A 12,516-nucleotide genomic window follows, 5' to 3' on the forward strand; every position below is an offset into this window, starting at 1 on the left:
CCCAAAAATCAAATCAAATCCTTGCACTTCATACCTAGCCTAAAATTATTTTTATTTCAGTCATCTCAAGCCCCATCGATTATCTTTCACTGAGATTGACCCGGAGAGAGCCCTCTCCTGTCCTCGTAGGGCTAGCTACGAGGTTGAGCATGGTTTGATGTGGACCTAGAATCTTGCCTTTTCAGCCTGAGGCAAATCTAGGCACTAACATAGTGGCGACCATGCTGGGTAAGAAAATGGTTTTCTTGTTGATGTCATTTGTTTTATAAGCTACAGACGGAGCCTGAAGTTATGCCAGGTAGCCTTCGAAACGCTTTTGCTTTGCATTAGCGCAAGTAGATAAACGTTGCTTCAGTCAATCTCCGGTCTAGCTTGTAATCGTGACACTTGACTTGTAAATCACCCCAGTACATCTGAGAATTCTAAGCTTTTGGATGATAAGTTTAGAATTTGAAAGGCTGAACAAGTTGTTTATGTCCCTTTGATTTCTTGAAATAATATCACACTAGCTTCCAGAAGACATACCAGAGCAAATCCGGATCCTGATCCCCCTCCTGTTTACGAAAATCCCAATCTGATTCCAAGAATTGTTCGCCAAGGAAGTTCTATCATTCCCGTGTTCAAAGCTCAGTTCTGTCCTGTCAATTTTGAGTATCTTGAGGATCAAGAATTTGATGAGCAGTTTGAGTTGTCTCTGTTTGAAACCAAATCTGAAAGTGTTGTCGCTTCCACTGCCTTAAATCCTGAGTTTGTTCGAAATCTTGAAACTGAAAGGGCTAATAAATCCATTGATGATTACATTTTGAAACAGCTCCAGACTTCAATTACGGCTTCTAATATTGTTGATTTCTTAGAGACTACTTCTGCAACCCTTGGGTCATCCGCAATTGCATCTAGTTCAAGAATTCCCACTGAACCTCCCTTCATTCCCACCCTTCCCCCGCAGCCTACTATTTCTGATAAAAAATCTACAGTCGTATCGCCTCCGTCTACTCCTTCTACTCCTAAAATACCCAAAATTGCTTCACCTCCGCATACACCTCCTCACACACCTCACACATCAGCTGCACCCACTCCCCAACTTCACCAAGACCGATTGCAAATCCACCAAGAGCAATGGTTGCTCAGTTTGCACCTCTCGTGCTGCCTCAAGTTTTGGGTGACATGCCCGCAGATTATCAGAGTAAAATTCCTTTGTTTGATGGCACTCCTCAAGGTACCACGGCTCAGCAACATGTGGACAAAATGACGGATTTCTTCGAGCTTCATGAGATTGATGCAGAAAACGTAACCATGAGATTATTTGTGCAGACTTTCGCAGGTGAGGTAAGAAAATGGTTTAGAGCTTTGGCAGCTAGAAGTATTCCCACATTAGAAGATCTTCAAAGACAGTTCTTGGATCGTTGGGAAGTAAAGAAAGATCCTCTTCAAATCACTTCTGAATATACCAAGATCAAGCGGAATGCTGGTGAGTCCGTGCAAGACTATTGTATTAGATTTAATGCGGTTTATAATGCAATTCCTAATGATTTGAGGCCATCTAGAAAGTCAGCTTTCCTTAAGTTCCCAGATGGTTTTTATCCGGACATGGCTTATCAATTAAGAGAGAGAGATCCAAATACCTTAGAAGAAATGCAGAAAGCAGCCGTTAGTGTTGAGGCAAATTTGAATGACAAGAGAGCTAGATTGAAAGCTGAGAAGAGAGTCTCAATAAAGGAAGAAGCTTCTACCTCAGATCAAGTGCTCCGCAAGGTAGAGAAGATGATTGAAAGGTTAGCACTTGATAAGCTTGAACCGCAGATCCGAAATCCTAATTTCCGTGGCCAACAGCAACCTCAATTCAGGATCAAACAGCGTGAGCAGCGAGCACAAGAACCGACATCACAACAGCAGCAAGTAAAGACACCTCTTCAGCAGAATTTTGTTGGTCCCGAATCTGATGATGAAGATAATGTAATAGGAGAAGAAAATCACTTCTTTACTCCTAATGATATGCCCACCTTTATCACTGAAGATGATGAGTATGCAGAAAGTTCAGCTGTACAGAAGGATGCAGATTTTATCTTGGCAAATGATACAGCTCTTGAAGAGGAGTCGGATGAGTATCAGAGAGGTTATATGCATGCTTTGTCCGCCCAGTTACATCAATATTCACTAAGAAATAGAAATGTCCCCATCAATCTAATCCAGAAGAGAAAAGAATTTCCAGCATTTAAAAATGAGCCACCTATTGTACCAAATAAAGGAAAAGAAATTGTTGATCCTACTCCTAGCAAATCTCCACCAGCAAATGAAAGAGTCAATCAACCAATTGTATCAAAAGATAAAGTTGAAAAGAAAGATGTTCCAGCCAAAGAGGTAGAAATGACTTCTGCTTTTAGTTTAGAAAATGAAATTTCTAAATTAAAGGTATCCATTCCCTTGACTGAACTGATGAGGAACAGCAATTATAGAGGTCAAGTCTCCAAAATTTTGAATTTTGATCCAATGTCTAATATGGTGAGTGTGGAAGATGATCAACCTGAACTGATTTTTGGACCAACATTGAATGGTGAGTCTCCAAATAGTGATGTGCCTCCTTGTTATATCAGTTTGAGAGTGCATAAGTTTGTGTTGCATAATGCTATGTTTGATTCTGGCGCCTCCCACAATCTTATGTCGAAGGCTATCATGGAGAAGCTGGGTTTGGACATCACTAGGAAAATACCATGATATTTATTCCTTTGATTCTAGCAGGGTGAGATGTATTGGGCTCATTAAAGACTTGGTGGTCAGTTTGGATCAGATTCCGGCTAAAAATGTGTTGATGGATGTGGTGGTGGCGGATACACCTCCTAAATTTGGCATGCTTCTTTCCAAATCTTGGGGAGAAAAGATTAAAGGAACAATGCAACTTGATTTCTCCTATGCAACGATTCCTGTGTTTGGCCAAATGAGAAAACTTTATCGGGAGAAAAAAATGAAATACATGATTACAAGCAAGGAGAAACCAATTAATCATCTGATTAATTATGTACATACAGATTTAGAATCTTTTGTTTTGTATTCAGATAGTTTTAATGAGATTGATAGTCAGTTAGTTGCAGTAGATGATATTCCAGAAATAGCAGAGAATTTCAAAGAAGTTTTGAAGAAAGAAAGTCAAGAACAGGACAATATCATTCAGCAATCAGGAAAAGATAATGGACAGCAAGCAAGAAAAATACAACAAACATAGTTTCAGCACTTGGAAGAAGAGGAAGATGGTCTGTGGACCATGGATTTCAATGGAGCAGTGGGAAATGATGGTGCTGGAATTGGTATTTGGGTACGCAGTCCTTTTTCTGCTCCGAACAAAGTGCCTAGTAATGTGCGGGTATGTTCTTACAAGCTTGCTTTTGATTGCTCAAACAATGAAGCTAAGTACGAAGCTTTGATTGCTGGCCTAAAAATCCTAAGAAAGCTGAATGCTAAAAGGATTGTTGTATATGGCGACTCCGAATTGGTGATTAAGGAAGTTAAAGGTGAATATTAAGCAAAGCATCCTCGAATGTGGGCATACCGGAATGTTGTTCTAGACATCTTGAAGTTGTTTTCAGATTATACCTTGACGTGTGTGCCTCGTATTCAAAATAGTATTGCAGATGCACTTGCTAAGGCAACGAGTAATTTGAAGATTCCTATGAACTCAAGTAATAAATTTGAAATCCATGTGAAACATCGTCCGACTATCCCGGAAAATCAGAGATATTGGCAAGTTTTTCAAGATGATGAGGAGATTGATGATTTTCTGCAAAACAAAGGTAAGTTCAAAGATACCTCAATTGATGTAGAATATGATGATGGTAAAGATGATGTGCAGATCAATCAAATGGAAGTGTTGCAGCTCAAGGATAATGTTATTCCTAAAGGCTTGATACCTTTAGAAGAACTCTTTGATCATGATGACGTAGCCCGCAAACCAACATTGCAGCCAACAGAGAAGGGAGTCGAAGAGGTGAATATTGGAACAGTTGAACATCCGAAGATGGTAAAGCTGTCCAAAACATTGCCACAAAAGGTAAAGGCCAAATATATCAGTTTGTTGTCATCCTTTGCAGATGTGTTTGCTTGGGACTATTCCGACTTGAAGACATATGATACCAATATAATTCAACACACAATTCCTATTAAGCCTAATCAGAAACCTTTCAGACAGAAGTTAAGAAGGCTTAATCCAAAATTGTTGCCATCAATTGAGAAGGAGGTAAACAGGTTGTACAAATCAGGAATCATTGTCCCCATCAGATTTTCTGATTGGATATCTAATTTGGTGCTCGTACGAAAGAAGACAGGTGAGATTCGTTTGTGCATTGATTTTAGGAATCTCAACAAAGTTTCATTGAAGGATAATTATCCGCTGCCAAAAATGGATCACATACTTCAGCGAGTAGTTGGAGCATCTCATATGTCACTATTTGATGGTTATTCTGGATATAACCAAATTTTGGTCCATGAAGATGACCGAGAAAAAACAGCATTCACCACTCCGTGGGGGACTTTTCATTAAGCTAAAATGCCTTTCGGTTTGAAGAACGCAGGTGCCACATTTCAGCGGGCAATGGATATGGCTTTCACAAATTAGAAGGATGTCTTTTTGGTGGTGTACCTTGATGATTTGACGGTGTTTTCTAATTCAGATGAAGAACACATGTATCATTTGAAAATTGTCTTTCAAAAGTGCAGAAAATATGGTGTGTCGCTGAATTCGAAGAAGAGCTTGTTCACCATGGATGAAGGCAAACTACTTGGACACATCATATCAAAAGATGGCATTCGTATTGATCCAGCACGTATAGAAGCGATTCAGCAAAGTCACCTTCCCGGAACAAGAAGGAGATTCAATCTTTTAATGGTAAGATGAATTTTTTACGCCGCTTTGTACCTAATCTTGCTAAACACCTAAGAGAAATTACAAACATGCTTAAGAAGGACAGCCAAGTGAAATGGACCGAAGAGGCTATAAAATATTTCAATCTAGTAAAATTGGCTCTTTGTTCAGCTCCGGTTCTAATCAGCCTGGATTACACTCAGGATTTTATATTGTTTTCATTTGCTTCGAAGCATACTATGGCAATTGTATTAATGCAGAAAAAGGATGAGCATGAAAGACCAATTGCTTTCTTCAGCCGAACTATAAGAGATGCTGCTTTGAAGTACAACATAATTGAAAAGCAAGCCCTTGCACTTATAAAAGCATTGAAATATTTTTGCTTATATATTCTGCATTCCCATATTTTGGCTTATGTTCCTAACGCTGCTGTCAAAGATATTTTGGTCCAAACAGATCCAGAAGGAAGATGTGGCAAGTGGATTGCAACTTTTTGGAGTATGATGTGGAGATAAAGCCCACAAAGCTTGTTAAAGGACAGGGATTGGCAAAGTTAATGGCTGAATCAAATCTGCACGTCTTAGACATAAATCTGATTGCTGCTATGTCCGATGAAAATGAGGAAGGTCCGTCAATTCAGGTAGCTAAAATCTTTGTTCTTTCTCTGTGGTATTCAGATATCATATATGTGCTTCAGAATTTGTCCTCGCCACCTGGTATGGCTAGAAACAAAGCTATAACTCTTAAGTTAAAGGCTGCTAAGTTTTGTATTTTGAATTCTGCACTTTATTGGAAAGATCCCGGTGGCGTTTTGTTGAATTGTTTGGTGGAAGAAGAAGCAAAGCAGGTCATGGAAGATTTCCATAAAGGAGATTGTGGTGGTCACCTTTTTTGGAAAACAACGGCAAATAAAATTCTGAGAGTCGGATACTATTGGCCGACATTGTTTGCTGATGTGTTCAAGACTGTCAAGAGCTATCATAATTGTCATATTTTTGAAGGAAGGCAGAAATTACAGCCTTTGCCGCTTAAGCCCATTGAGGTGAGTGCCCCTTTTCAGCAGTGGGGGTTGGATTTCATTGGTGAAATTCATCCTGCTTCTTCAAGTCAGCATAGATGGATCCTCACGACGACAGATTATTTCACGAAGTGGATCGAAGCAATTCCCACTAGGCAAGCTACGGATGTGGTAATAATTTCATTCCTTGAGAATAATATTTTGTCTCGTTTTGGTTGCCCGAATAAGCTAATCACTGATAATGCAGCAGCTTTCAAGTCAAAAAGGATGGTTGAGTTTTGTCATAAATATCACATTACTTTGGGGCACTCAACCGCTTATCATCCACAAGGCAATGGATTGGCGGAGTCTTCTAACAAATCTTTGGTTAACATCATTAAAAAGTTGTTGGAAATAAACAAGAAGAGTTGGCATAAGAAGTTGGTCCATGCACTTTGGGCAGATCGAGTGAGTCAGAAGAAATCCATTGGTATGTCCCCCTTTGAGCTAGTTTATGGAGTTGATACAGTGTTTCCTACCTCTCTCGCAGCTCCGGTAGTCAAACTTCTTCAGGAGGCTGGTAGTGAAGATGATCCAATGCAGAGAAGACTAAATCAAATGATCCATTTGCAGCAGACACGGGAAGAAGTTTTTCAAAACACGTTCAAGTTGCAGGAGAGAATTAAGAAAATTTATGACAGAAAAGAAAAGGCAGACAAATTTCAGTTGGATGATGTGTTGCTGAAGTGGGATGCAAGGAATGAGGAAAAGGGCAAGCACGGTAAGTTTGAAAATCTCTGGAAATGTACTTTTAAGATTTCAGCATATCGAGGTCAGAATGCCTTTCTTCTGAAGGAGATGAACGGGGAAGATTGTCCAGGAGGGCCGGTCAATGGTCGACTGCTCAAGCAGTATCATTTCTGAGTTATTTCTATTGTTTACATTGTCACTGTAAATACCATTTTATTTCAGTATCATTGCAAGTTTGTGTTGTGATCTTTTCTTCAGTTTGGGGCCCGAAGTGAAGGCTATAATTCTGAAGAAAGATTTTAGTTTTGATTTTAGTTTGTCGAGTCAGTTTTTTAGTCATTTCAGTTTCACAATTGAGTCGGTTTGAGTCAGGTTTAATTCAATAAATGAGTCAAAGTCTAGTGTTGTTTGTCGAAATAATGACTCCATAGCCCAATGGACGAAGGCACTGTCTAGCTCTTCCAAAGATCTGCCATTCTTGGCACCTCCTTGGAGCTACCATCCCCATTGGAGCCAATGTTAGAGTCGGTCTGGTCATCCCTCCATCAGAGATCATTTCTCTTATTGCATTTCATTTTTAGGTGTCTCGCTCGATTCACTCAGTTGCATTTCGCTAGGGGCATGCCATAATCTGACGGAAGGGTCTTGTCATTCATTACCCCTCATGCCTTATCCATTGCTGGCTCAGGTCTGTTCATCAAAATCAAGTTTTAAAGTCACTTACAGTCCTATTTTAGTCTCTTGATCAGCAAAAGTCATTTCAGTCACTAGGTCTAGGGTTAGTTGATTTGGTCTTCAACAATGTCCAACAATGCCAGCAAACCCATGAGGGAGGTCCTTAATAAGTTTTCATTTCCAATATTTTCATCATCATATGCTCGAAAATGACTTTTCTTCAAAACTCTGTTTTGAAGAAAATTCGTCATTTCGTTTTGTAATAAATTGCCCTGTAATTTTCAAAAGTATTTTAGTTGTTGAATTCTCCAGGCACAGCCCTGGTCTTCCTTTGTCAAGACATGCCACTATCCCTGCAAAAATTGCAAAAAGAAAACATCATTCAAGCCAAAAAATCAAAGAGGAAACAAAAAGACAGAGTTGTATTAATTGTGAAAAAAAGTGCCAAGTCAAAACATTACAAAGTGGGTTTGTGGAAAACAAAAATCAAATCCATCACTATAAGATGTTCTCATTGTTTTAAAACATTTATTTGCATCCAAGAGATCAAAGAAGGTCAAAATTTAGTGGTGAGAGGGCGAAACTGTAAATTTCCAAGCCAAAGTTGTGTTCAAAGCCGGCGCGGCACATAGAGAAGGTGGCGCGGCGCACTGGGAGAAAATGCGCAGTGTTATTTTACACGAGTGTGGTGCACCAGAAAGGCGCGGCGCATACATCTGACTGGCCCAAAAAGTTCTAGAACGGCCTCCAAATGCCAAAAACGTACAAATTTCCTTTGTTTCAAGTAGGTTGAGCTCCAATTCTCCTGTTCATCAAAGTTTGGTAGTTATGCTATGATGGTTGATGTGTTAAGTGTCTAAACAAATGATCAAATCCTATCATCTTAAATTCCTCAAATAATAGATGTTGCCTAGGGTTTCAAAAACTATTTGCCACCAAGCCTATTCTCTTTCCATCATTTTCTTTTCTCCCTGATTCCATTTTTCCCCTAATTTCATTGTTCCCTATCCCCTAAAATTACTAAACCCCTATCCCAAATTCCCTTTCCCAAACTTTTAAATGTAAAACCCTAAACCCTATTCCCACACATAAATCCCAAACCCTCTCCCATATTTCCCTAACAAATCTATCCCAATAGTCCCTAATCCCTTACTATTTTTTCCCCTTCCTAACAATCCCTTGTTTCATTTGTTTTCCCCTTGGTGGCAGAAATTAAACACATCACAAAAGAGCAGTCCAACACAGTTTTTATACATCAGCAATCAGTTTTCTCCAAGGCATTTTGTACAACAGTCATGTCATCCGGTCATTCATCTGATTATGGAATGGAAACCCAAAGTGACTCACCCATGGAGGAACATGCACCCGGAGGCCTCATAGAGGAGGCAGACATATCAGAGAAGAACCAATCACCCTCACTGAATTACAGGCCTACCCTCTAGCCATTTTTTGTTTTCAGCATCAGTCATGTTATGAGTTTTGTGAGAAGGTGGCTAATGTTCAATTTCATCATGAGTTGGCTCGTCTATTTGTACTGCATTTACATGGAGATCAGGTTACTTTGGCTGGTGTCACCTTCACACTTACACCAGAATCTATCTCACTGGCAACCGGCATACCCAACATTGGAGAACCATGGAACAAGAGGAAGAAGATTGACCGGCAGAATAAACGGTTTCTTGAGGCAGCTCAAAAGAGTGTTTCCATTCCGATATCTTAAAGATGAATATGCTCCACTAATGAAATTAATCATGAAGTATTTCAGCTGTGAGGGACAGTTCTCTCGTTTATATGCTTATCACATCAGGTTGCTCATGCATTTCAACCGGGTATAGATGATGAACATTCCTTATTTCATCTGCCGAAACATAGAGAGGATGACCACCCTTGTGCAGCACAAAATCCCTCAGCAGCAACTTAACAGTGTTAATCATTTTGCTCTCATCAAGATTTTGGTGGTTCATCAGCTTGGATTACAGGGCATCACTTGGGATGATTTCATCTCCCATGATTTCCTCAGAGCTTCACAGGGGCTTTCAGAGGTGGGGCATGAGACAGGTAGACCTTCTCATCAGTATGAGCGCCATGAGACCGTTAGTTTGCCGGTATTCATCACATATCAGAGGGGCACTAGACATTTGTTTGCAGCAGCAAAGCGAGTGTTATCTCCACCCAGGGTGGAAGGGGCCTCGCTTCCTCCATTAGCACCACAGGTACAGGACAAAGGCAAGAGGCCAATGTAGGATGAGTGGCCTTCAGGTGAACGAGAGACCGACTTCATTCTCATTCATGATGATGATACAGATATGGGCTCGGAAAGTGCCAAACTTAGAGATATCATCCAGGAGCAGTAGACAGAGATCAAAGCCTTGTCCCTTGACTTGGATAGGGCTAAGTGGAATATAAAATACTTGGAGCAAAGGAATAAGCAGCTTGAAGATCAACAGGCGATTATGGAATTACAAAACATCAGGGACAATCGTCAAGCTGCCCAAAGAAAGAGGATTGAACTCACTTCATTGGAGCAAGAGATTAATGATGATCGGGAGTCTTGGCTCGAAAGAGTCAACATCCACTTAGATGGACTGCTGGACAAGGCCAACAAGGACAAAGCATTGCTGAGACACATGGCTTTCCACTACATGGCACGGAACAAGATTTGCAAGGCACGAATAAGGAATCTAAAGGCAACATTAAAGAAGGCAATAAGGAAGCAAAAGAGGCAAAAGGAGCATGATCGTCTTTGGATATTGGTCGAAGCCTCTTTAGCCCAGCATGAAACTTGATAGAGAAGGTCCAGCCCAAATTTCAAGAAATTTGGAGTAGTTTTTGACATTTTGAAATTTTTTGCACTAAAAAACAGGTTTTGCTTCCCTGTGCGCTGCGCCACGTGGCGCGCTCTTTGGCTAGGGAGCTCCAAATTACAAAAAATTTGCATTTCTAGATTTGGCATGAAAAATCATGGTTTCTAGTGCATGGACAAGAAATTTGGGCAAGTTTTGAGTCCTCAAGAGGCCAAAAACACTCAAAAAATTACCTCACTGCCCCTATTTTGACACACAGGAAGCAGTCTTGGGAGATTGAATTTTTGGAGGGGCAAATGACATCCAAATTCAGAAATTCCACTTGGGTTGGAAAGTAGACAGGCAAAGATTTCCAACAAGCACAATTGGGCTCAATTTGGACTTCAGTAAGTGCCTCAAAATCAGCTCCAAAGTGGCGTGACACATAGAGAATCAGGCGCGACGCATAGAGGATTTTTGCCTATTTTTCACTGTTCAGCTCAGAAATTCGCCCAATTTTGACCAGTTTTGCTTTTTGATGTTACGCTTGACCTTTCATGATTTAATTTGATAACCATGATGTAATATTGGCACATTTTTACTTGTTCTATAGGATTCATTCACTAAAAAGTGAAAATTAAATGAATGAATCAGTTTCCTAGCATATAGGGGTAAGTTGTTTGACTACCTAGATTTCAGTTCCTTGTTTAGAATTGGTTCAAACAGCTCCTAGAATGATGAGCTCAACCCCTAGAGGCATGGGAATGAGTTAGGCTTGTCTATATCATGTAATTTCTCAGTCATTTTCAGGGTTGGATACTTGGGATTTCTTGGCACTTCATTGTACATTTTATCTCTGCAATTTTGGCAAAGGAAAGACCAGGGTTTTGCAGCACTTGTTTGGGATCCATGTGGCTTTATGTTTTGATGGTGTTTTTCTCTAAGTAATTGTAAGTTCACTGATGTTTATGTGTATCATTTTCCCTTCTCTTTTCTTCTGAAATTAAACAAATAAGTGATTGAGGTAGAATTCATTGGACTATTGTGCTCTGCCTTGAAATTTTGTTTAATTTTTCATGTTTTCATCTGTTTGAGGAGGACTCTTGAGACCCTCTTGCCCTCCTTAGCCCCTCACCAGTCTGATCCATCCATTCATTCAATCCAAAGCATCAAAACGATTGCCTTTCTTTCCTAATCAGAACTCTGCAAAAACTAGGCCTCATCCCCGGACCCAGAATTTGCTTGTCCCTTTTTCCAACAAAAACCCCAAAAAATCAAATCAAATCCTTGCACTTCATACCTAGCCTAAAATTAGTTTTATTTCAGTCATCTCAAGCCCCATCGATTATCTTTCACTGAGATTGACCCGGAGAGATCCCTCTCCTGTCCTCGTAGGGCTAGCTACGAGGCTGAGCGTGGTTTGATGTGGACCTAGAATCTTGCCTCTTCAGCCTGAGGCAAATCTAGGTGCTAATAGAGGACACATGGCAGATTCTGGTTTTCTTCGATAAGGACAGATGGCAACATCAGAGGAGCTATGATGAGGACAAGTGGCCAGATCTGATTAGTTCCGATAAGGGACACATGGCTGCTTATGTCAGCATGACGTCATGATACAGAGGGACACATGGCAAGTTGTTTTGGTGTTTATGGATGGCCTAATGGGCCATATCTGAGTGACACGTGTCACTGGTCAAAATATTCCACATGGCATGAGATGACATCACTTTAGCAATCGACGATTGGAGGTTTGCAATGGTTGGCTCCTGTGCCACAATGAAATTTCGTGGGTATGCGAGATAGCAGGTGGTCACAAAGGCTTAAGGGAACCAAGGGACAAGGCTTAACAGATGGTACCTATCGCCTATCGATAATCGGTGATCGAAGGTTTGTGATGGTTCGCACATTGGCCACATTTGGAAATCATCGATTACAGGGTTTCGACATGGGGGATAGCACGTGGTCGCGAAGTGTTAAGGAATCAAGGGTTAGGGTTGAACAGAGGAGCCTATCGGCAATCGACGATCAGTGATTTTTGGTTGCTAGAATATGGGAAACAAGTGGAAATCCCTGATAAAAGGGCCTTGATGGTGTTAGTGCTTGGTTGTGGAACACACACGAAACCAAGGGCTCAGAGCTTTAACAAAAGAAAAAATGCCCCCGGCAGAGCACTAAAATATTTAGCACGTTAAGGCCAAGCACCCGTCACTGCCCTCGGTCTTATGATGAGAAGTGTGTAGTAAGGGTTGAGCGAAAGGAGCTTAAAAATTGGAGATCGGCGATTGCAGGTTTGTGGTTGCTGGAACATTGGCAACAAATGAAAAATGTTGATATAGGGGGCTCTGATATGGTTGGCACTCGGTCACCGAACCAAGTCCTATGGTGGAGATATAACAAGGGTCTAATGCAAAAGCAACTAAACTTGATCGGAGGTCAGGAATTGGCTATTTCATAGTGTTACA

This window comes from Pinus tabuliformis, chromosome 4_2, assembly GCF_031772625.1.
Source record: "Pinus tabuliformis cultivar Carrire ecotype Pingquan chromosome 4_2, CPIR1, whole genome shotgun sequence".
Taxonomy (NCBI): domain Eukaryota; kingdom Viridiplantae; phylum Streptophyta; class Pinopsida; order Pinales; family Pinaceae; genus Pinus; species Pinus tabuliformis.